The sequence below is a fragment of the Crocodylus porosus genome, unplaced genomic scaffold, assembly GCF_001723895.1.
Source record: "Crocodylus porosus isolate Cpor-Errol unplaced genomic scaffold, CroPor_comp1, whole genome shotgun sequence".
Lineage (NCBI taxonomy): Eukaryota > Metazoa > Chordata > Crocodylia > Crocodylidae > Crocodylus > Crocodylus porosus.
Window position 1 is genome coordinate 912,680 of NW_017728935.1, and position 24,896 is coordinate 937,575.

Genomic DNA, 24,896 nt, shown 5'->3' on the forward strand with positions numbered 1-24,896 from the left:
TATTCCCACCTGTGCTAGTTAGCAAAGTCTTCCCACTATCATTGAGGGCCTCATCTATAACTCTCTGAAAGTCAGCAGGGGGGCTTTTCTTTACCTTCAGCAAGCATGAGATCAGGATTCAGGCACACTTATCCTGGTGTGACTGCAGTAGTTTCCCTGGCATGGGTTTGGTACAAACTGAGCTGTTTTTTCAGCCAGGGATTGCATTGACGCCTGTTAGTTTTGGGGGTCACCAGACACGGCCCGACGAATCTTAGACCGGTTTTTAGCTCCAGGCAGGTCGGTTTACTGTTTCCAGTTTGATGCTTCTGTGTGAATGGACAGAAGTCCAGGGAGAGCCTAGTTTTAACTCCCCTCTGGCCTCATTCTCATTTGTTGGTATAAGTACAGTGAGGACCAAGTTACCTGGCTGTCCTTGCAAGTCCCCGTTGCGATGGTCCAGGCTGATCCTGATGCCACCTATCTGCAAGCCCGGATTCATAGTATTGCTATTATTATTATGCATTTATTTAGTACAGTGATTTTTCAACCAGGGTATTGCAGCACCCTTAGGGTCTTGAGATCCTTTCAAGGGGGCCATGGGGTGCCATGCAAGGTTAGGTGCACAAATGTGATTCATAAAGCATTTCAAATGGGAATCCAGAGTGTTAAAAACACTCTGTCCCGCTGCAGTCTTTCTGAGTTGGTTAACAGAACAGTTGCTGATATTCTTCTGTAGTTGACAAGAGCTGGCATTTTTTGAGGGGGGCTTCGAGTCTCCTGAGGGGTGCCCTGAGTCTAAAATGGTTGAGAACCGCTGATCACGGTGGTCTCTTAAGGCCACAGCTGGGACCAGGGTCTCCTTATGGTAGACCCTGTACATAGAGAGTGCAAGGCCGTCCCTGACCCAACGAGTTTACCGTCTGAATCGGCAAGACAGACTGGGTGGGAGCAGGGAAGCATTTTATCTCCTTTGGGGCATGGGGTTGCAGAGAAATTAGGGGCTGGATGTTCTCCGCACTCAGCCCTCGGCATTTCTGTCTCACCGCAACATCCAGCCACTTGTTTGACGAGTGGAGTGGGTGCTGAGCTCTTGTGAAAACGTGGCGCCATTTGCCTTGCTAAGTAACTTCACGCCTCTTGAGTTTTGCTCAGACAATTCATAAGCGGGACAGAAAGGGACAACAAAACGATTTGCTCGGCTCCGATTTCTATGGAGAGATTTGAATCTATCGGTTATACCACGGGATGCCTTTCTTCCCCTTCTGCTTGAAAATGGGTTATTAAGTAACAGGCTACCCCAGCGGTGCTGAGTCAGCCTGAAACTAATGAACACCCTGGCTGGCCATTTGAAATTTATTGCACCTATTAATTACAACCATTAGCTGCAGCCAGTGAAATTTTTATAATGAAGACCCTTGTGACTTTGCCTTCCTAGCAGCAAATTAACTGTGTGGGGGGAAGAATCAATGGAATCAGCATACTTTACAGAAGCAATGTTTTAATTAGCGATTCTCTGCAAACATACAGGGCCAAGAACTAGCTCTCTTGTTCATTATCTCCTCTTAAAGGGAAAGGGCTTCTTTGTGATTTAGTTCTATTCCAGGCTCTGAGGTTTGCGCTTTTTTTTTTTTTTTTAAATTTGGGGGATTTTTAATATACAGGTGTTAATTATGGAGGCTCCTCTTAATTGCATTTCACCTTTGGTTGGTTCTCACTGGAGAGCCATCCAGGGCACATGAAAAAACTAATAATTTCAGATATGGAGTTGGCTCCTATGGTAAAATTAGTCAGCAATACAGCAATGGGTATACTGAGTCTGGAGAAGTGGTGTGTGCGCGCGCGCATGTGCACCTATGTGCATGCACTAGTGCACGTGTACCACTGCCCTCTCTTGGTTAAGATAATTATAGCTCAGCCATGTGCTATAGGCCCTATAGTGCTAATAGCTGACAATGATAGATGCCCCTTTAATTTGTGCGACAGGGTTTGGCATAGGCAGCTATGAGTCCATCCCTGGGATTTTCGTTAAGGCCACAGTGTGCATTATACTATAGCAGCATCTGAAATCCCAGGTGACTGGATGTGTTTCCAGAGTAAACTTCAGCCCAGACAAATTTGAATCCAGGTCTGTGTTTTCTAGTGTCCACAGGTCCGTGCATCTCTATGTACAAAAAGCAAGAAAACTTTTAACTGGCCTCTATGCCTGGGTGTTGTGTGCAGGGCTCACAGTTACCTAAGGAGCCAACTTCTTGGGTGCTCATCGTGAGACACTGCAAGGGCTCTGTCTAGGTTCCTGTAGCTGGGCTCTCAAAATCACAGGTCCTTCTTGAAAAACTTTGCTCTAAAAAACAGAGAATCTACATAAAGACAGGGCAAAGACTTAACATTTGAGATGAGTTTTTTTTTTTTGCATTTCCTTACACACTAATTGATTCTCTCCAGGTCCTTCTCTCGTGTCCCCAGTGTTTTGGCCCCTTCCAGCAGCAAGCCAGTTCGCCAGAAAGTTGGCCTCATCTCACAGATGTTTCACAAAAAGAAAGAACCGATTTCCATTGCAAATGAACCCATTTCCCAGGAAGAATTGACATGCTGGGAGCCAAGATGTAGCTCTGAAATTCAGAGTGCAAAATGCAAAACTTGACACTTTTCCAATGAGGGAATGAAAAGCTTAAGTTGATTACATTTCTCAGAAAAGCAAAATTGGAGTGGCATAAAAAATTGGCAACAATGACGCCTTCTCCGCCAGTCTTTTTCCAGGTCTGCTAAAAGGCTGGTGACACGCGACGACAAACCTTTCCTGTCAGTGCCATTCTGCCTTTAGCCGCATGGAAAACAGGCTCACCTGATTCTTCCTCATGTGAAGCTCAAAACCAACTCTGTTTGACATTTGCCATTTCAAAAGTCACTGTACATGGTGCCACAATGATCATGAAGACTCCCGTGGGCCGCGCTGCATTTAGTCCCATGACTTCCAGTGAAGAATAGGCAGTAGGGGCCTGTTCCTCCTTTGCTGCCACCTTGATCTGGGGGCGTCACGCCTATTTTGCTCAGGAGCAGAGGATAATATAAGATGGAAGATAAAAATCCTTAGGGTGGTTCTCATCTCAGAGCTTGTCTACACGGGAAGGTTTTACCAGTTATATCTGTAATTATACTGCGATAGCTCCTGATATAAATGCACTTATTCTGCAATAAGGGCGGCCTTTCTCAGTTGAGTTTAAACCCATTCTAAAGCAACACCATCTTTGGTACATCGGCCATACTGAAAAAGGTCTTTTTATATGGGAATAAGGACAACAGGGGAATTCCTGATGTTCCTGCATTGGTTTCAGCACCACCGTAGCTTGTACCGGTATAACTCTCTGTGTGAACAAGCCCCTAGCCCCAGCAGTGCAACGCCGGATGTATTCCTTTGGGCCCCGTTTGCTAGTATCCTGCCCCTGGTGTTATCACTTACATGGCTGTAAAGCAGGTGTAACAAGTAATCAGAATCAGCCCTCCAGCCAGGATCTCAGACTGATTTAGCTTTTTTTCTTAAGCCATACTCTGCCTCTGGGGCGTGCTTGCAAGGGACTGAGGATTTCTCTGCAGGGCAGGTTTTGGTGCCAGCATAGCCACCCTGGCTACTGCTTTGGTACAAATCCCTACACAGGTCACATCAGCGTAAAAAGGGGGCTTGCACTGGTGCATCCTAGTACACCTCTCCCGGGGCAGAAACCCCCAGTGCTGGGGCTAATCCTTTAGAGCACTGATTCTGGCAGGACCACACAGTGAGTCAGTGGCAGAGCTGGAAATAAAGCCTGAGAGCTGCAATTCTCAGCCCCTGCTCCAATTGCCTTTTGCCACAAAGCTGCAAGGGACTGAAAAGGAGACCGTGGAAGGTCTGAGCTGGAATAAAGATTTCCCATTTCATCAGCTGGACTTGGCTGGTAAGAATAGCCGTGGCTGAAAAGCGAAACCCAGTGAAATCGGTAATTGCTGGTCTAAGGAATAGGTTCTGTCCAGCTGGTTCAGAAAGACATTTATTAGGGCTCAGAGAAAGTGACATTATTAAAGTGAGCATGCTGATTTCAGACAGCTCCCAATTCATCATGGTGACAGTGACAAACACGGCCCGGGGTGATGCGATTGACTAAAGAGAATTCTCTGGCTTTACATTTTTAATGCTCTCTGCATTTTCTCTGCTGCACGGGGTTTTATCCAAAGGATCTTCTCCCTTGAATAGAAAGGGCAGCGTGGGTCTGTGAAGCATGTCCAGCTCTTGCAAATCAAGCGAGGCTTCTGTCATTGCTACCCAAAGCAGTTCATTTATTTTTTAATTATTCCTTGCTCCTTCAAGATCCTTTTTCTCTCTTTTCAAGAAGAACAGGAGCGTTAGGCTCAGCTGTGCTGCCTCTATTCTTCCAGGCTCGTTCATCATTGTCTGCTTCCTGAATTGGAGGCAGAGGGTCAGTTTAAAAAGCCTCCATGCTACAAGCTTCCCTAAATACATCAATAGCTCCATAATGGAAGTTGGGGTCCTAACACTCAGACCTCCCAGACTCTGATGCTGCTTCTGTGCCTGTGGCTAAATGAGTCTGCCCTGGTACCCAGGAGTGCAGGATGAAGGTACTCCAGGGGTGCTGGGGTGCATGTGTTAAGTGGTGGGGTGGGGGTTAGTCCAGAACCGGAGTGATCCTGCTTTGAGATCGGAAGCAGGGAAAAGGTACCATCCATTTCAGACACGCGGCCCCCTGAAGACAACAGCCTGCACATCCTGTAGCCCCTCTCCTGGGAGGCTGTGACGTGCTTTGCAAATGTTTGCAGAGCCCCTTGTGAGGTCTGGTGAGGAATTATCATCCTCTGTTTAGTAAGAAAACCCTGCCCGAGAGGAGAAGAGTCTTGCCTTAAATGGCTTGCAAGGTGCGCTGCTGGAAGAAGAGTGTGTTTGCTGGATCTGAGTGCTGAGAGCAGTAGTAGCTGCAGGACCCCCTGTTACTAGGTTGACATGCAGATGGCTGCGGCGCTCAGCTGGTGTCCGGCAAGAGCCCTGAGCAGTGTTTAGGTCTGTCTGCCTTCCTTTCTTCTTCGTCTGAGCGGAGGCTTGATCCTGCTCCCATCAAAGTCTCTTGAAGTTGCCAGTTTGAACAGAAGCAGGATGAGGCCCTGAAGCCGGTTTCTGGTGGGGGGAAGGTTTTCCCGCCATGGATTAGTTGGGCTGTGGGCAAAGCCCAGTCGCACAGTCTCTGGGATTTAGTGCTGCCTTGTTGGTCATTCCCCGGTTCCTCCAACGCTCTCGCAGGGCCAGAATCACAGCTGCCAACCTCGGTGGAGCTGGGCCAGGTTACAGCATCTGAGCACTTGGCCCGTTGTCTTCCTGGCTTCCTGTGCCCTGGTCCAAAGTTCGCCCGTGTCAAGGGATCGAGCTTCTGCTGCTCTTGGCAGTGGCCCGTGGAGCTGAGCTGCAGAGCGCAGTTGGCAAATACCAGCAGATTGCTAGGCAGGGAGAAGTCAGTTCCTCAGGAACGTCTGTGGCTGTGTTCGAGACCATATGCTAAATGTTTGCTATCTCCAGGGACAACCTGATTAAAATGGGTCTTTATCCTCGTCAAGGTGGCCCTCTGCCTGGAGCAGAGGACTCGGATGCTTTAGTCAGGTTCACCAGAGCCTTTTCTGAGCCTCTGGCCCATCGTGCGCAGCAGGACTTTGCAAATGGAAACGCTGGTGGGACAACAGGCACTGATTTTGCTTGTTCCAGGCAAGATCCGCTTTGTGCGTATAGAGACCCAACTTTTTAAAGATGTTTCAGCTGCACACCTCTGCTGGTTTTCTTCCAGACTGCAATCCTAGCCACGTTTTCAGGCTCGTGGGCAGGACGCTGTAGTGAGCTGGAGAAGCCCTGGATGCTGTTCTCGGCCCTGCTGCAAGCCCTGACGTGACTGGGGAAGCCCCTCGGTTCTTCTGCTTTTCCTTTCACCTTTTGTCTGTGTCCATCAGCAACACCTTGCTACGCAGCGGCACTCGGTACAGCCGGGCCCGTGGCAGTATTGGTGATAATAAGTAGCTTGTGTGCTAAGTGCAGCTGACCAGGTTTTACAAAATGCAAGGGCTGAATTTATCCCTGGTGTGACCAGAGTCTCTAAAGATTGACACCAGGGGTTCATTTGGCTCTTCAGTCAGGAAAGACAGGTCCACAGCTCTCATACAAACATTGAACAAAATCAGGCTTTTCGCTGATCCACAACCATTTCTTCTGAGCAGGGGCAGCCCAAATGTAAGCGTGCTGTGTTTGTGCCGTGCCCAGCACAAGATGCTCCTGCAGCAATACAAGCAACAAGCACAACAACAGGAACAGCAGTACCGTGCATGGAAAAAAGCTGGAACAGATAATGATCAAAGGGCAGACTGAGCCGTCTGGCTTTGTGGTCCAAACTGGAAAGCAGCAGCCATGTTTCAGGTCTTTCCAATGGACCTGAGGTCCTGGCTCACGCTGGGTCAGGGTCTGATGCCACTGCCCGTGGATGGAGTAACCTTGTGCTCGATGTGCAGCCCCATTGGTGGTAGGGTTGGTTGCTTCTCGGGCAGGCCACTTCCCAGCTGGATAACAGTGTTGGGATCGGGTCCAGCCGACTTGTATTTTCATATAGGGCTGGATCCAGAGACCATCCAAGTCACTGGAAAGACTCCTATTCACTTCAGCAGCCTTTGGATCAGACCCCAAATCTAATTGACTTCAGCGGTGTTCATGAAGCCAGCGGTCAGACCCGGGCTCTGAAGCACATGAGCTCATCGTCTCCTCCGCTGGGCTGGCTCCATCTCCTTGATCGTCAGTGAGTTTTCCCCTGCTTCCCCGGGTGGTGAATACCACTCATTTCTGTTGCTCTCGCTCAGCTGCAGTGCAGGAAAACTGCGCAATAATTAGGCAGCGGGTTCATTTCACAGTGACTTCAGCTTTCTACCTCGGCAGGCAGTGTCCCTTGCAATTCCCCTGGAGATGGTGGTGCTAGGGAAGGTTGCCTTTGACACGTGCCCACAACTTGCTGCCAAAAAAGGTGCACCTCTGAGACAGTCCCATTTCCAGGACTTGCTTCTGCCAGGTATTATGGGCTGGATTTCGTTTTCCCTGATTCTCTGGGGAAAAGAGCCTTCGCTGATGAAAATCGGTGGAACGGTATCGACTTCTAAATGTCCTCAAAAGACACCCAGCTCTCTTTCTCCTGTATTAATGCTGTGTTGTTGAAATGCTTTTAAATAGTTTAAAAAATGTAACCTCCTGGAGGTCTCCAGGATAACCAGCCTGGGGAAGGACTTTGAGCTGGTGCCGAGCTCACAGAAGGTGGAAGCAGAGAGATTCAAACCCCCTAAAATGTGGGCCCGAACCAGGGCTGATGCTAAGGTCCATCTCCAGCGCTGAGTGGAGATATTTCAGAGCAGAAATTTTCTACCTTTGCAGAAGTATTCTTTGATGCAAACGCTGAGCCCATTCTGATGCCCAAGGAGCCAGATGCATACCTCCTAGCAGCACCCGAGAGGGTGCAGGTGACCCCAGCAGGGTCCAATGGACATGTCTCCATTCACTTGCATGGCAGCTGGGACAGGATTTGTTCCACTGTCTGTAGCGGGTTCCCTGGGTATGATCCCCTTCTCCCTTCCACCAGTGTAACTCAGCAGTAACTGAGGTTGGTGCGGTGCCGCTGGCCTAAAGGGATGCATGCTGTTGCCTGCATCAGGCCCGCTGTCCTGCTACAAATGCAAGGCTCACGACACTATCCCCGGATCTCTCTTCCCGCGCCGGTTTCCATGACTCGCAGACCCATTCTGCAAAGCGCTCCTCTCTCACACCGGGCTTGCACGGAGAGGGGGAGCCGCACGTCTAGCACTCAGGCAGCGTCCTGCCCGGTGTCACTTTGGTCTCCATCAGCTGTTACCTCAGAAAACCTTTTCTCAGGCATATGATAAAAAGCAGCATCAGAAAGAGGGATGCGCAGACCTGCCGCGACTGAGCACAGAAGATTCACTAAGGCATGTGTTGTCATGGTTCGTGAGCTCCAGAGGTAGCCGCGTTTAATTTGGGAGCCTGCTAGACAGGTGCACAGAAGGCTGTTAAATGATAGGGGAGGGAGGGGGCGAAGGCAGGAGTGTATTAAATGGGCCACATCCCTCTGTTGCCATCTGCTTTATATTAGCGAGCCGGGCCTTCTCTGAAAAGACAAGGTCAGCCCGGAGCGGAGAGGATAAAGCCAGCCCCAGCAGGTAATTGCGACCCAGTTCCCAGGTTACCGGATGGGAGTGATGCAGTTTTCATCGCCCCGTAGCGCTGACTGTGCCGCAGGCGGAGGGGTTTCATGAATACCCACTGGCGGCGTTTGAAGTCCGGAGGTCACGCGTCCATTCTGGCCTCGAGGGGCTTCACAGTGCCCCCCAGCGCCAGCTGAGCCATTGAAAAGCAACCGCTCCGAAAGGGATTTGAGTTGCCGTCTCTCTGTTTCGTCCTGCGGCGGTAATTGCCAGTGTGGGATGTTTTGCAGCCCTGGGGCCTGGCCACGGCTGTCAGATAAGCCGATGGGCTTTGTTTAAAGAAATATATTTACCCTTTCCCCTGCAGCATCTCCTTTGGGCCATATCCTGCTCTCAGTCCACGTCATTACTCTGGATTCGGCATGGCCCTGACCCAGTGAAGTGCTTAGGCACGTGATAAAAAGAGCAGTTAGTAGGTACGTGCTAATGTGCCTTGGGGGATAGGGACGTAAGAGCAGTAATTTGTCCCGTTGGTTCAGCTTCTTTCATGGAGTGAAAAGCGACTTCCCTGCTTTTCTTCTAAAGTCTCCCCTGGGTATGAGAGACGGGCCCAGGGCTGAACTTCGGCAGTGGTACAGGGTGTTTGGACCAGGCCGGTGTTGATTAGCAGCTCTCTAGCAGCAGGGAGTATGAGTCGCTGCTAATCATGGTTGGTACTCGATTCTCTGGTGCTGACACTGACATTGCATTTGCCACTGCTCAGTCCAAAAGCTTGGATGAATCGCCTTATCCCCATTTTGCAGATGGGCAAGCTGAGGCACAGAGGGTCTAAGTGACTCACGCAGGTTCACAAAGCAATTTAGTGGCAGAATTGGGAAGAACACCTCAAAGGCCAGGTTCTCACCCCTGTGTTTTATACGCTGGATAACCCTCCTTCCGCACTGGGCAGGGTGGGGTGCAAGGTGTCTGCTGAAGCTTCCTTCAGGACATTTAGCTATACAAGCCATGCATCCCAGATTCCCGCTTTAGCACATGTATTATTGCAGCCACCCTTTCAGGAGGCAGAACTAGAGTCAGCCACTTGCAAAATGTACAAAGGCTAAGAACTAAAATACAAGGAAATTAAGGGTAGGTTGGGCGTTAGTTGACACTTTGGGTTTTTGTTGCTGCCGTTGTTGCTGTAACTTTAAAAACAGGCATTCATTTGCATAATTACATTTTGCAGCTGCTGGAGCTGCAAGTCCATAATGCGGGGTGTGCTTTGGGGCATTATTTTTTCCATTGCAAACGGACCCAGAGACACTGAGCTGTGCTATCAGCTGCTTCTCCTTGTGCGGTAACTGCTGTTGCTGTGTATATATTGGTAAGCTTGGTTAGATCTTCCTAAATGAGCCTAAGCTTGGGGTCACTAGAATGCACATTAGCCCAGCAGACTGTGCAAGCTGTCTACGTTTCTGTCCCTGCTGGAACAGCGAATCATAGGCTTCTTTGCAAGGGCTTGCGTCTGGCTCAATCCCCTCGTCCTTGTTACTGGGAAGGGAACTTTGGAGCAGGTGGTTGGGGGCCTCTGACAGTGGGGAGGGCGGGCGGACGCTGCTGGGGACGTTGCGTGTGTCAGGTGGCTGGGATCCGTTCTGCACGTGGAAGTAGTGACGGCCCATTTCTTCCACTTACCCTCCGACCGCTTGCTAGGGATTGCTCTGATTTCACAAGCCTTCCCTTTGTCTTTCCTTGCCCCGTCCCTGTCTAGGCCTCCTGTGGATGCCTCTGGGCGTAGCCTGCCTTTGGTGATGCCCCAGTTCACCTTCGCTTGCTTTTGCGGACTTCACGGCTTCTGCAAGATGAAGAGGAAAAAAGAAGAGCCCAGCGCAGAGCAGGAGACGTCTGTGTGAGCGGAAGGGAAACCTCGCCCTGCGTGTATCACGCTCGTCCCGGTGCCGCACCGCAGGAGCCCAGCTCTGGCTTTCCCTTGGTAGGATGCTTGTACTCTTTGATTAGGTCCCTATCCTGGAGGGAAAGTGGCTTCTGCTTGCTCTTCTCTGATCTCTGTAGGCATGGGCTCCCACCCAGATGGGTCCCCAACACATCTGTGCCCCTCGCTCCCCTGCTACATTGGGGACAGAGCTATAAGTAGGAAGAAAAGCATGCACGTGCTAGGCCAGGGAACCAGCCTGTTGATCTCCTAAGGGCCAGGCTGTCAGCACTCAGAGCTAGCGGCAGTCCAGGTCTACCCTAGGACAGCCCGTCTTTGTCCCCTCAAGCGTGTGGGCCACGCAAGAGGTCCCTGAATTGACACCTGCTTCTAGTTAACGGGGGTGCAGAGCTGGAGTTTTGTTTTGAAGGTGTTCGGGTGCCTAAGACCCGGTCAAGTCATTAGAAAGTAGGTGCCTACATGCCTGTAATGAGTTGGCCCTCAGTCCTGCAGGCTACGTGGCAGCAGCTCATGCTTTTAGCATTAAGAGCCTGGGTTTCAAGTGCCCTCCTGAAGTCCTGCATGCTTCACAGACTCCTGGACCGGAAAACAGTCCACAGCACTTGTTGGTCCCTGGCCGGGCTGCAGGCTGGCTACGTAGCTGCACTGAGCGGCAGAGTGAATTAGTCCAGGTACGGTGCGGCTTGAACGCGGGTCCAGGCAACATCGTGCTGTGTCCTCTCAGCAGACGCTACTGGGGCCAGCCCAGGACTGATTTGTCCGATGCAGAGTAAATGTTTCACTCCCAGGGGGTCCTTGGAGGTGCTGGGACACAGCCCTGAAAAGCAGGCCAGTCGCTTGCCCAGTTACGCGACACCTTTTGCAGCTGAGCAGATGCAGTTTCCTCCTCTTCCCCCTGTGAAACCCTCCCATCGGCACAAGCAAGGGGAAGGCCACTCCCTGGGCAAAGCCGAGGTCTGGCTCCTGCGGTAAAGGGAAAGAGGACCCGGCTCCAGCCGCAGTCCTCTAATCATAGCACACGGCTCTGCGGAGACGCTGCAGCCACAGCTGGGGTGGGCAAGGGGAGAGGGAGTCTGGCTCCATGCTCCCAAAGGGGCTAGCTTGTCCTGCGCCGCCCCCCTGATGGATAAGCTCAGGAAGATGTCCCAGCAGGAGGAGGTGAGCCCGGGGTGTGAGCGAGGGGCTTTCTCGGGACCGTCAGGTGCAGGCTGGGGAGATGCAGGGAGAGCTGCTTCATCTGCTCTGACACGCTTATCTTGCAGCTTCTCTCATTTTCTTTCTCGTCCATCTTTGTCCCCAGAGACTCGCCTGGCGAGGAATATGCCGAAGCTCAGACGTGACCTTACAGAAGAGACGCGCGCAGGCGTTATCCCGGGCGGCGTGCCGGTTCCACACGGCCTGAGCGCCCACGGCTGCGCCGCGAAGGGGCAACGGCCGCCCCTGTGCTGGGCTCGCGAGCGCGCCGCCCTCGGCCCACTCTAGTAAGTCCTTGTGGACGCTTGCTGGAGCAGAGTTTAAAATCAAGGACCAAATCTTGCCCTTGGCTCCCCCGGTGTAACTGTAGAGCAGGATTGGGCTCCTGGTTTTAAATCGCTTCTCTGCTGACAGGACAAACAAGCTGCCTTCCCCCCGCCCTTTTATTTTAGAAACCCTCAAGCAAATGTCTGTGTCCGTGAGCGGCAGGTCCCCACGCCTCTGGGACGTCGCATGCTCCAACCGCCCGCGCTGAGCAGCCGTCCGAGGTGCAAGGGCCCCGGGCTCTGATTCTGCCCCCTCCAGCTGTGCCAGTCTGGAGCTTCTCCGACGAAATTGTGGGAGCAAGCCCGGTGTGGGTTTATGCTAGTGGTTGTGCTGGATGTGCCCATGGCGCGCTTTCTGTAATGGGCCAAAGCCCAAATCCCTGAATGCTGTAGGGCAGGGAGTCTGGAACCGGCCCCAGCTCCGAGCTTGGGAGCTCACGCTCATCTCTAGCACGCGCGTGTGTTCGCCAAAGCAGCGGCTTTCGGGTTTTTCCCCTTTCCCAGCCTGGAGCCTTCTTCCCACCTGGCTGGGACCTGGCTGGGGCCCTCTTCCTGTTTAGTGACACGGAAAAGGCAAGGATGGCCGTGCCCTCCTGAGGCTCGTTCCCCGCCGCCCCCGGGATCGGAGCCCCCAGGGAGAGAGCCTGTGCTCTGCCGGGTGGTCTGGTCCAAACACGAAGCTTCATTCCTGGCGTGGCCTCATCCTAGCCAGGGATAGCCATTAGCTCAACAGTGCTGCTGGGTCAAAGAGTGCCCCTTTTCCCCTCCCTGCCTGTCTGGACGTCCTTCCTACTTACTCTTGAAGCCATATGGAAACTCCCTGGGTGTCGTGCCTTTCGGGAAGCGTTGCAGACAGACTCCCTTCCCCGCCCCACTGAAACGAGCCCCAGCATCTGTGCTAGGTGATGCTCCCTCCTCCTCGAGTCAAGGCCCTTGAGGTCAATGGGATTGTTCCCTTCGATTCCAGTGAGCTCTGAATTGGGCCTTTGGACCTCCCGCAGAAAGGCTGTCCGGCAGTAATGCTGGAAACGGGCTTGTTCCCACCTCCCCTACTCCAACCCCCTTCTGGCCCTGAAAGTCTAGAGGCAGATTTCGTCACTCAGGCTCAGCACTACTTAATTCAGCATCCTTAACTCCTTGGCTGCCATCAGCAAAATGGATGGCCTGTGCAGCTGCTGGAGGTCCGGCCTCCCCTCCGTAGTGGCTCAGGGAGAGTGCCCCAGCGAGGAGGGTCACAAATCATCCGCGGTGACAGTGGCCTTTTTCAGTCGGAGTAAAGCATGCAGAGGTGGCTGCTGCTGCTTTTGAGCATCGCTGGCAGGTCCTGAGCTGAGCACGTGACAGAGGGAGCGAGAGACAGGCAGGCTGCCGGGGAAGCTGTGGGGAGAGCAGGGCTCTCAGGCAGGGGAAATACCTTGGCAGGTGAATGCTGTGACTCTGCTTGAAACACTGTTTTATCTGATAAGGAGCAACAGGCCTGTCTGTGAGTGTGAAGAGCCAGGGGCCAAATTTTGCTTGCGCTCCACACTGACTTGAAGCCAGGCTAATTCCACGGGTGTCCCTGCTGTTCTCCGAGAGGCCAGCGACAAAAGCCCCTGGCCTAGGGTCTCTGGCAGACAGGTTTCACTGTTCCTGCCCGGGGAATGGAGATGGGTGCAACGTCAGGACCCAGCTCCTTGGCCGGTATGAATTGGGTAGATCTGTTAACCGTAGTGGAAGTGCACACTGACCCCAGCTGAGGAGCTGGCCTCCAGAAAAACAAGATGTGCAGACTCAGAAAACAGATCCTTCCCCAGCTCATGAAGCCCCATGACCTTTCCAGCACTTTAGCCCTGGCTACAAGGCCAGATTTGCACTTGCCAAATGGAGCTGTATATGCTGGTGACAAGCTCCCTTTTCAGGAAGAAGTGATAGCTTGGCTGGCAACCACACCGGACCTGGTAATTATTTTCTTATCTGATGGGTTTTATGTGAAATTTCTGCCCAGCAAGGACGGCCTCTAAAAAGGGACACAGGAGATCTCAGGGGATGTGTGAAGCCAGGTGAGCTGCTGGGTTTTACATCGTCTTAGCTGGGTGCCAGGAATCAGGGTTGCTCTACAACTGACTCACTTCAAAGGTGTAGCTCCAAGAACATCTGGAGATAGAAAACAGCTGGGATCAGGCCATAGTGAGGGGTCAAACAGCACCTAACCTTGCAAAGTCGATCAGACTGGACACTTCACATGGCCAAAAGCACTTTTTCCCTGCTTGAGCCCGAGGAAGAGGTGCAAACAAGGTGCTGTTTTGTTTATGAATACAAAGCCTCAAGCAGGTCTAGCACCAAAAGTAACAGGGTAGCCCCACAGATGCTTCTTTCATAGGTGTTTTCCCTCCTTAACGATCCTTGGCATGTCAGAGCCAGCTTGCAATGGTGATCATTTTGCTACATCTTGACTCTGTAGGAGCCTAGCACCAAAACCAGTGGTTTGCTTTTCATCTCATTCCAGTCGTGGGGTAACATTCATCAGTAAAGACTGAGCCTGCAACTTTCAAAGCTGCCTGGGAGAGAGAGACCCAGATTCTCTTGGCTTGGATACCTGAATTACCTAGGTGGTTTTAACAATGCTTATTATAGCCCCAATAAAGCAGAAGGGAAAACGATGCAAAAGATGAACGCAGAGACTGAACGCCTGTGGAAGCCATCGTCCTAAGTGACCTTTGGCTGATGCGTGGCAGCTGCCACTAGCAATAGGAAACATGATTTTTAATGAAAACCTGCAGCCCATATTCCAGATTGGGGCACACCTGTAATTGTAATCCAAGCCAACATACAGCTAGCACGGTGGGGAGTCTCCGGGCAGGAACAAGTGTTTGGCTCCCGGGTTCGGACTCATCACCATGCATTTCCCTCCAGGTTAGCAGGGCTCATCACTGCATGATGGTACAGCGCTGCGAGCGGTAGTTGCCCCACGGACCCCAGAGGTTATACCAGCCTTCTGCCAACAGAGAAGGAGGAGCTAGTCTAAGCTAGTGCATTTGAGTGATCCCAGTGCTAGCAACCTGTGTGCGTGTGGGCACAGCCTGGCTTCATCGCAGCTGTAGTCCTCCCAGCAACAGCCGTTTCCTCCAGATGAAGGTCGACTGACCTCAGATTCCTGGAGAACTTTTGGATTCCTTGGAGCTGAAGTCAGAGGCAGAAGTCTTGGAGGCTTTATTGACTGTATCCAGCTTAGCTAGGGGGTGAGCCCCATGCTTATCAACTCATCTCCTTGACCTGGAGCTCGTGTCATGGTTGGCCCAATTTCTTGACTGGAATCTTTTTCTTCTTCTGCTCGAGTCTTTCCACCACATTTGACCATTGTGTTACACACGCTTGTGCTCATTCATTGTACGCGTGCCTTCAAGCAGCAGGTGTTGCGTAGTCTGCTCTGTGCCACAGTCACAGGTGCTTGAACCAACAGCATAGCCCCACTTCTTCAGTAGTTCGCTGGACTGTCCGACTCCGATACGTAGGCGGTCGAGACATCGCCACCTTTGCTGCGGTTCATCAGCACCTGGTGGGTAGGCCTTGGCTGCTGCAGTGTACATTTTTCACTGGAATAAGGGGGGGGAATTTATCAGGATAATCTGGTAAAATTATTAAATGGATATTCCTTTCTCCAGTGAGCAACTCCTAGCTAGATACTGATATATGTAAAACATGTAGTACCAGGCAGGCACTTTCCACCCTGCCATATATCTTTATCTTTGTGTGTGTGTGTGTGTGTGTGTGTGTGATCTGAAAATGCAATAAATTACCCAAGTACAGTCTGAATGGGTACAAGTTCAAGCTGCAGTTATTTTTAAAGAGAGCGGTCCCCATATGGGGATAGCTAGATCGTGAAGTGCTAATACGTTATCCACGGTGGCTCTGAGCAAAATGATTTGCTCCTGCGTTGACCTCTGTTGTGCTCATAAATGGCTCGTGGTGCTTTTTGATTCTCCCGTCGTAATGACTTGACCTCCAGATTTATGGCTGAAGGTTCCTTCGTCTCCACATCATTTCCCAGCAGACTGCAGCCTGGCGCTTTTCTGTAGCAAACTTGTCAACAGTCTGATTTGCCAGGCAGTTTGCTCTTTGCTAACCGTCCGGGCTGAAAGTGGGTGCTGCCAACTATCTTCCACTTGACAAATTTGCAGTGGGCAAGAAGTTAGATTTTTTTTTCCAGTGGCGGCATTTTAATAGGGCACCGTATGCTTCCAAAACTGTGAAGGCTGGAAAGCTGACAGCTCTTGTCAAAGTACAAATGCTCGCTCCTTCTCTCCCATACACTTGCCCAACCCCTGGCATTTTTTATCAGAACGGGATTTGTTTCCTTGTCCAGAATTCCCTCTGCCTCCAAACCTGAGCTGCCTCCTGCTTGATTACGGGCTTCCCCCGCTTCCTACCCCAGCGCTGGCTGCATTTCAGTGGTGCTCCAGAAATACCAGTCTTATGAAGAATAGTAATGCTGATAAGAAATTTATCGAGCTGCTCCTCTATAGACATGAAAGAAAAGGTATATAGCTCTGTCTTGGGTGAGCTGAAAACTCATCTTAAGCTATCCCCAGCCATGTGATGGGTGCTTTACAAAGGAAGCATCATTACTGTTGTTTCACAGAGAGGAAACTGAGGCATGGAGCAGGTAAACAACCTATTCAAAACCACCCCACTATTTAGGGACAGAGGCAGTAAAAAATGGAGGCATCTTGACCATCAGTTGTCTTGGTGAAGTTCTTATGTAGCTTTAGGAGTGTATCTGATTTCTTTGTTTGTATTGCACAGTTGCGTCAATAGGCATCCTAGCTACCCCGGACCTTCTCCCTAAATTGCCCCTTACCCGCAGCGTAACTTCCCAGCACAGCTTCCGACAGGGGCGCGATGCTCACTGCCATCATTGTTCTTCAAGAAAATGAATATTATGCGCCTGAAAGATGCATTTGTTCCCACCAGAAATAATCCACCCTTAATCCTATTACAGTGAAGGAAACCATCCAAGTTCCTCTAAATGAGAATGGAGGGATATATTCGAAACCAGACAAATCTGCTCATCTCGGCGAGGTAGCAGGCAGTGATGCGAAACCCCACGACTGCGCTCCCTACTGATTGTCTAACGCTCTTGCCTGGAAACAGCTTTTCCAGATGAGCCTGTTCAGGACCTATGAACTTTCCAGAGTGATGTGCTCATGGATGTTTTCTACCACTTTCCCCCCCCCCCCACCAAATTTTACCTAAGTAGTTGGCAGAGCCCCTTCAAGCCCAAGGGCTGGATGCTTAGCTGGTGCAAACTGCTGTTGTTCTAATTGCACCATTTTGATGGAGCTAAGGATGTGCCTGGTTGAAATGAAAAAGAAACCAAGATTGCCTGATCCTAATTGCTCCAGGCTGGAGTGATGCCAGTGGTGCAGGTAGGGGGAAACGGCTTTAATGATCAAAATAACCAGAGCATTGCCTCCGGCTAACTTCCAAGACAGGCAGTGTATTCCCGTTGTAAATACTGACTGACTTTGGAGCCGAGCAGACTACAGATGTTTATTTGCATGATAATAAGTGGGTAGGGGACCAAAAAGTGTGTGTGTGTGTGTGTGTGTGTGTGTGTGTGTGTGTTGTGAGTGAGAGAGGGTTTGGGCCTGGGGGAGTTTATCCCAAGATGTTTTTCATTGGCAGACAAGCTCTCGACAGAGCTGGTCTTGCCAAGGGAACTTTCACTGCACTGATTTAAGATGAAGAAAATGTTTGTGCAGTGAGCTGGAAGGGTACAGAATATGCACAAATTGTAGGAGGGAAGCCAAGAAAAAAAGCTGCAGATTGAACTCTTGTCTTGTAGCATATTCCTGAAGGTTTTACTGAAGATGTGCAGAAAAGAGCAGGCACATAACCTAATCTTATCAGATGCACATAGGCGCATCTCTATAATATATCAAGCTGGAATCTTATTTTTTTAATTCTATAACAGGGTTTAAGTCTTCCACCCAAACACTCTGTGAACACAGGCTTTTGGCATTTAGATGGATTGGAAAAATATCAGTGTGCTTTTTATAACCAGGGTGATTTCTGCATTCCAGTGTGTATCCAGAGAAAGAATTATGCTCTTTAAAGACCACCAAAGGACAGGTTCCTTGTTCTTTTTTTTGCACTTCTAGCCTTTCTAAGGTGTTATGATAATAGGATTATTTTTAAATGTCCTTTCTTTCCCCCAGTCTGGTTGGTGCCTCCATTATCTAGCTCTTTATAATGCTGTACAGGAAGAATTGAAGATAGGTGGGGAAGAAATAGGAGATTTTGCAAAGCACAGTCTGGCTCACACCTTCCATCTCATTGATCTGTAATCAGCATGGGATCCTAGAAATATTTGGTCAACATGTTCAAAAGTGACTGATGATTTCTGTCTGGGCAACAATCCTACTTTACAGGTCCCTATTTCCAGTGGGTGGGTATTCAGCATGTACTGAGAACCAGACCCCATAAGAGTGCCCAGTTGGGCACCCAAAATTGCTAGCCATGCGATAGGATTTTGGCCTCTTTTGCACATCAGCAAAATAGCCTTCTGACCCACATTTGCAGACCTTGCTCTTGAGCTGAATAGAGATTTTCCCCTAAGTAAGGACTGGGGGATCAGGACCATTTTTGTATCTTTTTTTTTTTTTGAAGAGTAACAGAAGGATGGTTAAATACAATGTATATTTATTGAATGTATCTGTATGTAATTTGCACAGTCGCCTTGTAAAACAAGGTGACCATAGGGGTTCTACATCTCATGGATTTAAACCACTGATAATTAACCAGTCATCGTGTGGATCTTTCTTATATGTTGAGATGCACAGACAAGGTTATAACCTACCCTTGTTTGTGCCGACAGAAATCCAGAGAGTCTGTCTGTGTGTTCAAGTGTTTGCAAAAATATGTGTCATGAATGAGCCTGAAATGGCCGTGGGCCCCAGCACCCTCACACTTGTCCCGAGGAAGCGGGTGCGTGCATCTCAGCCCTAGCTCTAGTGCAAAGTCATGGAAACAAACTGCAGGAAGCAAAGGTGGTGCAAAATGGGGAGGCCCTCTCCCTTCAGGCCTGCTTAGGGGCTTTGCTGGATCAGGATCTAAAAGATACAGAGCCCCGTCTGCCACAACATGACTCGACAGAGCGCCACTGAAATGTGTGACTATCCGTTCATTGAAAGGTCTGAGACTGCCCTTGCAACATCAGTGTAATGTAATGTGGCGTATCCTAATGAGGACCAAGGTATGAAGCCTCCCTCTCTGGTCCTTTTTTTTTTTTTTTGTTTTTTCCCTTTCACTGTCTGGATTTTATCATAAAGGGACCTAGCCAGACATGTTCCTCAGGAGTCTCCCAGCCCCAGTAGCCATAGAAACCAGCTATTTTTAGTCTGTGTTCATGATGTCAATAAATGACTTTTCTCTACTTTGGAGAGAGACAGAAGACCAGGTTAGCCTTGTATATTATTGCATGGTAATGGGTGTCTGTAAAAAGCCATCCATACTACTTGTAAAGTACTGTACATTTAAGAAAATAAATGCAAAACTCATGAATAAGAGTATATAGAGACATGCGGAGCAGACAATTCACTCGCTGTTATATTTCCTACCTAAGACGAACATTTATAAAATTTTTAGAACAGCTGCTTTAGAGTCTGGATTTTATAGATCTCTAGAGATCAGGTATTTTGGTACGTGGTGAGCTTTCTCCTTTCTCAAGCTGATTCCTTTAAATCCACCCCCATTTTTCTCTTTTGCTGGTGTTTTGAAGTTAGATCAACACCAGTGAGAGCATAATGATATTCAGAAAAATCCCCACAACAATGACTCTGTTTCCTGGAATATCAGTACTATTTGCAGCCAAAGGCTTTTTAAGCAGGACAGAGAAACAACTTTGTACGATTACCAGATTGCACTATAATAAGCAACAGCTTAATAACTCTACAGCTGAGTTCAACATAAATGTGGAAGTAACTGAAGCTGTGATAACGGATCTCTTTCTTCGAGGGGTTTTTCAAAACTGGTAGCATGTCCCTGGCTCCGTCCCGCAGCTGTGGGCAGATGGGTCCATCCACGCATTTGCAATGGGACATGCTGGCACCCGTGCCCATCACGCTGCAGGACTGAGGCCTTGGGAATATTTTCCCCACATCCTTAGTGTGACTTGTTTAAAAAGACTATATACATCTTTTGAGAAAACAGTTATACAGATTTCTAACCCATGTACACCCTCCGAATTGTACAAGCCTTTTGGGAAGAAAACACTGGTAGGGCATCAGTGCCATGCGGGCCATTTGTTATGAGCTGCTTGCCTCTATAAAAGGTTGGATGCCTTCTGTGAGAGGCAGATCCCCCCATTTCTCCTACTCTCTTCAGCAGGAGCTGAGACACTCTCTGCACCCATCGGGAAGTACTGAGGGCGTGGTGTAGCACTGGGTCCATGGGGGCATAACTGAGTTATACCAGTTGAGGACCTAGCTCAGCCTGGTGAGCTGAGCTGGGGAGACGGCTTTGCAGCCAGCGCAGTAAAACTTTCAGGTGATGATGTCTGAGGTCATTTTCTTGTAACCCCGCACAGGTGCACCAGGGCTGTAAATATACCGAACCAAATGACTTCTGCTGTAACATATCTAGTTTACAAGATTGTATTATAAATTATAGATGCATATCATGACTGTATCTTGCACTGAAATACTCGCCTATTGATCTGTCTCCTGCTGATTAATATTCTTTACTGCCTGGTCCCTCTTTTGGAAGCAGCTAAATGGCTTTGTTTCAGTTCATTTGTACATCTCTTGAATCTATGCACCCAGAGTAAGCACTTTTCTCGTTCTAACTGTAAAAGCATGCTTAGGAAAGCAGGTATGCTAATTGCTATAATAAACAGATTTTATTATATCCCTTTGCAGTGGGTGAATTACGTTTTGTGCCTTCGTGTTGCTGCTTTATCTATTGCTCTGATTGACAAAGTGAGCCGTCGGTGGTCTTCTCACTGAGCCGAGAGGTTACTGCAAGCACGATGGTGCGAGAGGGGCACAGAGGGGCAGTGGCACACCGGTGGGAAAGAGGCTGCAGAAAGCAAGGTGGAAAGGGGATCATTTAGGGGGAATCCCAAATATGGCAATGGTAGTTCCAGCAAAGACTGATCCATCAATCGCTCCGTACTATATCCCATCACATGCAAACAAAGTAGGGTGTTGCTCAAATGAATGGCAAGCTTTTCTAAAGCAGCAGCGAGCGCATTTCCCCACAGCCCTTCTCGCACGGTGCATAACTGTGGAGGGCACTTTGAGCATAGCTTTTGCACAAAGGACCTTGGGGGGGAGTACCAGAGAGGGTCTTTCAAGGTGGCCCCCAGGCCTGTAAAACTACCTGTCACATGGGCATGTCTGAGGATCAGGAAGACCTGTCTTCTTCCCAATACATTGGAAGCTCCAGGGCCTTCTCCCTCTCTCTGTTGTGCCTTCATTAACCATTCAGTCCTTGCAAAGTGGATGTAAATTGTCGCCACCGATCCACTGAATTCCACGAGGCTTTGGACCAGGCCTTTTCTGAGTGGGGCATTGCAGCCTAGCTGCTTTTCTCCCCCATCCATTTTGCACTGATACACATAACCCCCACAACGGCTAACAGAGGATCTGTCCTCTCGACACTGGAAAACGAATCCTAAGAAGGGTAAACATGTCATGTTTTCCTAAGTGGGCCTCCTGTGGGGTTGAATAAGCAGTACGCAGCCCTATGTTCTCATGTTCCCAGCTAGCATTTCAGTAGCTGCTTAAAAAATGTAAGAAGGGATAAAAATACAGGAACAGGACCAGCACCAACACAAACAAGGATCCTGCCAGCTAGCACTTGTCTGAAGAAGGACTGCCCTTGCATGCAAGCATCTGGCAAACATTACTCACTGGGGGTGGCTCTTTAATAGCCAAATTAATTGTATTGGGAACCTAGTGAATGCTGTAAAATGGTCCAGGGGTCAGCCAGAGGGGATTGCCTTCGGAGGCGATTCTTTAGTGAAGGATCTACTGCCCAGAGCACCAACACCTGATCCAAATCTCACTGAAGTCAGTGGAAGGACGGGCAGGGAAAACCAGGCTTGGAAGCTGGAAAGGTCACATATTCTGCAGACACGTACAGGAAGAGACAGTTAACACAGGAAGCTACTGCGGAGGGAATGAGATTTGCTTCACAACAGACATTTGAAACGAAAGGAAAAGAACAGGTTGCTACCCAGCTAGGGAGTAGGTTAGGTTACCTGTAAGGCCACAAAGTTTGCCAGAGGAAGCTTGTAGTGAAGTGGGGAAACCTGGGGTCAGCTCCATTCTCCAGCCCACACTTCTTCCACGAGCGCCAAGCCGTTTCCGGGTTTTGAGCCCCCGAGGAGTGTTATGTGAATAAATGCGTTCGAGCTGCGAGGTGCTGGGACGGTATAGTTGAAAGGGGCCATCTAAGATGCCTGGAATTGCAGGAATTTGACACCCATGCCGTGGGAATGTTATAATCGAGGCAAGATTTCTACCTTCTTGGCACACGGAGAGCTCACTCCGCTTATGGACAGGAGGCAGGGGGCAGCTACAGGGGACTGGGCACGGCCTGGGAGGTCCCTGTGCCCACATTGCAACGCGTCTGTTTTGTCGCCATCATCCCAGACCTGCAGGTCTGCATCTGGGGGATCGAATCCGACCCCTCCTGGACACGGGCCCGCGCGCTTTCGGTTCCAGGGGCGCCACTGCTTCAGGAGCGGCACAGCTATGCTGCGTCGTTTCAGCTGGCAGCAGCCTGCGCCCTGCCGGAAAGGAACTATTTTGACAGTTTTGATGCAAACATGTGAACGGCGTGTTCTGCTGTTTTTCCTGTCGCATTGCTCGGCACCTGGTTCCTCCCGGGCTGGGGAGGAGCCGAGGCAGGGTGAGCAGGCGCCACCTACAGGGTCTCCCGCCGCTGTCTTTTGGGCCGGATTCGGGATTTTCGCCCTCCCGGTCCTTCGTACCCCTCCTGTCAACCGGGCGCTGCAATGGCAGGTCCCACCCCACGCTCCGCAGCATCCCGGCGGATCAGCCGGCGACACCTGCGCTGGACGGCGGGCTCGGAGTGAGACCGGGCTTTACAGATGGGACTGGAGGGGCACGCTGCGCGCAGAAATGTTGAGCGGAGACCGCGGGAACAAGGGCCGCGGGCCAAGGGCACGATTCGGCTTTAGCAAGAAGAGAGAGATGGGCATTGTAAAGGGGAAAGCAGATGAACAGGCAAAGGGGCAAGTCTGACACCCCCGGGGCCTGACCTCCAGGTGTCCGCTCAGCCTGTGGGACAGATGGGAGGTGTGGGCCGGCCCTGCCCACTCCTACCCGCCGTGCAACTGGGCTTGCTCCCCTCCTGCTGGGCTCGGGGCCCGGGGCCCAGCACCCCCTCCTCCCGGCTTCCCACGCTGGGATTGCACCCTGGGGCTCAGTGCCACCTCCACGGGCTGGGATTGGGGGCTCCCCGGGGGCCCGGAGATTCGGGAGCAGGGGAGCCCCACGGTGCACATGACACAGCTGAGCACCCCAGCCTGAACTAGTCCCACGGAAAGCACCTGCGTTGCATCAGCCGAACAACTGCCCAGCTTGATGCAGCGTAGGGCCCATCATCTCCTCGCCATGACACTTCAAGTCGAGACCCATGTGTGTCCTGGGGCCGCCCGATTAGGGGTGCAAAGCAACACTTGTAAAGCACGAGCCTGAGCGTGCAAGCATTTCCAGTCAGGCTGCTACTATCCCCCACGTGAGGAGGAAGCAGGGTGCTGAGTGTCCAAGGTGCGCATTAGCGCAACAACACAGCGCAGTAGCGTGGCGGTTACTGACCGCGCTAGTCGCCTACTGCGCCGTGTCGACATCACTGAAAAACCGGGCGCTGGCGCTGCTGTGCACGGCTCGTTACTGCACATTCAGTTAGTGTCTCTTATTAGAGGTATCCGCCGTAATTAGGGCGCACGAATGAACGTGGGTAGGCGCGCCCACGGTCCAGATCCCTGCTGTCCAGGGGGTGACAGGCATCGCTGCTTGAATGCCCCCTCCAGGAACGTGATGGCTAAGACCTGGCCTCCACTGTGCTGTCAATGGGGGGCTCTCGTCATTTCCGTGGGGCACCCAAGCTGCCTCACTCATGCACTGCTCACAAAGACAGCGCCCTGCAGCTGCAAACCTTGCACGGAGTAACAAAAAAAGCTCATCATTGTGCTGAGAACTAAGGCTGGAGAACCGCACCCTGGGGACACACAGCTGAGACCGGCACAGCTCAGTGCAGCCAAGGCACCAGCACCCCCGCGGAGGGCTGCAAATGGTACCGCCGGGTCGAAAGGTGCATCCCCCCCGCCTTCGAGATAGTGAGTGGTATGACCCCCCCATGATACCCATAGGCCGAGTTGGTACCGCCCACAAGGGGCAGAGCCGGGCTGTGATTGGCTGCCTGCGGCGGGTGGTTTGAAAGCCCCCGGGGCGGAGGGAGGGAGAGGTGCTGGTGTCTCCTGGTGGCGCGAAAGGAGCGCAGTGCGCAGGCGCGAGGCCAGGCGTTTGACGCAGCCTCTTGGCGCGGGCTGGAAGTGGCGCTTCCCAGACCTCGTGGCGCAACGGTAGCGCGTCTGACTCCAGATCAGAAGGCTGCGTGTTCGAATCACGTCGGGGTCACGGCTCCCCTCCGGTGGGGGGCGTTGCTTTTGTGCTGGGGGGTCCACCCATTTCCTTCCGGTCCTGGCGGGGCGGGGGGGGGCTTGTCCCGCCATAGAGTGTCCCGGGAGCCGGAGTCAGTGCTGCGGGGGACAGAGCTGTACCCGTGCGCACGGAAAAAGCGTGAGGAATACATGTGCGTGTACGTGTGTGCACTACAGGCCCAGGGAGCTTTGGAAATGCACATACGGGACGCACACGCGTACTTGGAGGCGATTGCAAAACTGAAAAATGTGCATACAAAGCTTTGGAAATACACACGTTACATTCATGTGCATGAACAGAACATATGTGCATACACACGAAGCTTTGGAAATACACACGTGTACCTACACATGCATGCAAAGCTTTGGAAAGAGGCACACATGCCTACATGTACAGCTTGTATAGATGGACATGCAAAGCTATATATATATATATGTATACATGCATGCACATACAGAGCTCTGGAAATACATATGTAACACGCATGCAAAGAAATACGTGTACATGTGCATGCATGCAAAGCTTTAGGAAAAAATACAAAGCTTTGGAAATACATATATGTTGTAC

The 24,896-nt window shown here is 50.9% G+C and overlaps 1 long non-coding RNA gene and 1 other non-coding gene across 5 annotated transcripts in view; both read left to right on the forward strand.

The window, feature by feature from the left end:
• The window catches only part of LOC109317738, a 53,520-nt gene extending 41,750 nt beyond the window's left edge, over positions 1 to 11,770 (forward strand). For all 4 annotated transcript variants that reach the window (XR_002103106.1, XR_002103107.1, XR_002103109.1 and 1 more), the window contains 2 exons: positions 9,950 to 10,171; positions 11,433 to 11,770. This is a non-coding gene — a long non-coding RNA (uncharacterized LOC109317738). The remainder of the gene's footprint in view (positions 1 to 9,949; positions 10,172 to 11,432) is intronic.
• A 12,463-nt stretch (positions 11,771 to 24,233) lies between these two features.
• On the forward strand, positions 24,234 to 24,305 carry TRNAW-CCA. Its single transcript has one exon. It is a non-coding gene; the product is annotated as a tRNA-Trp (tRNA).
• Positions 24,306 to 24,896: the final 591 nt, after the last annotated feature.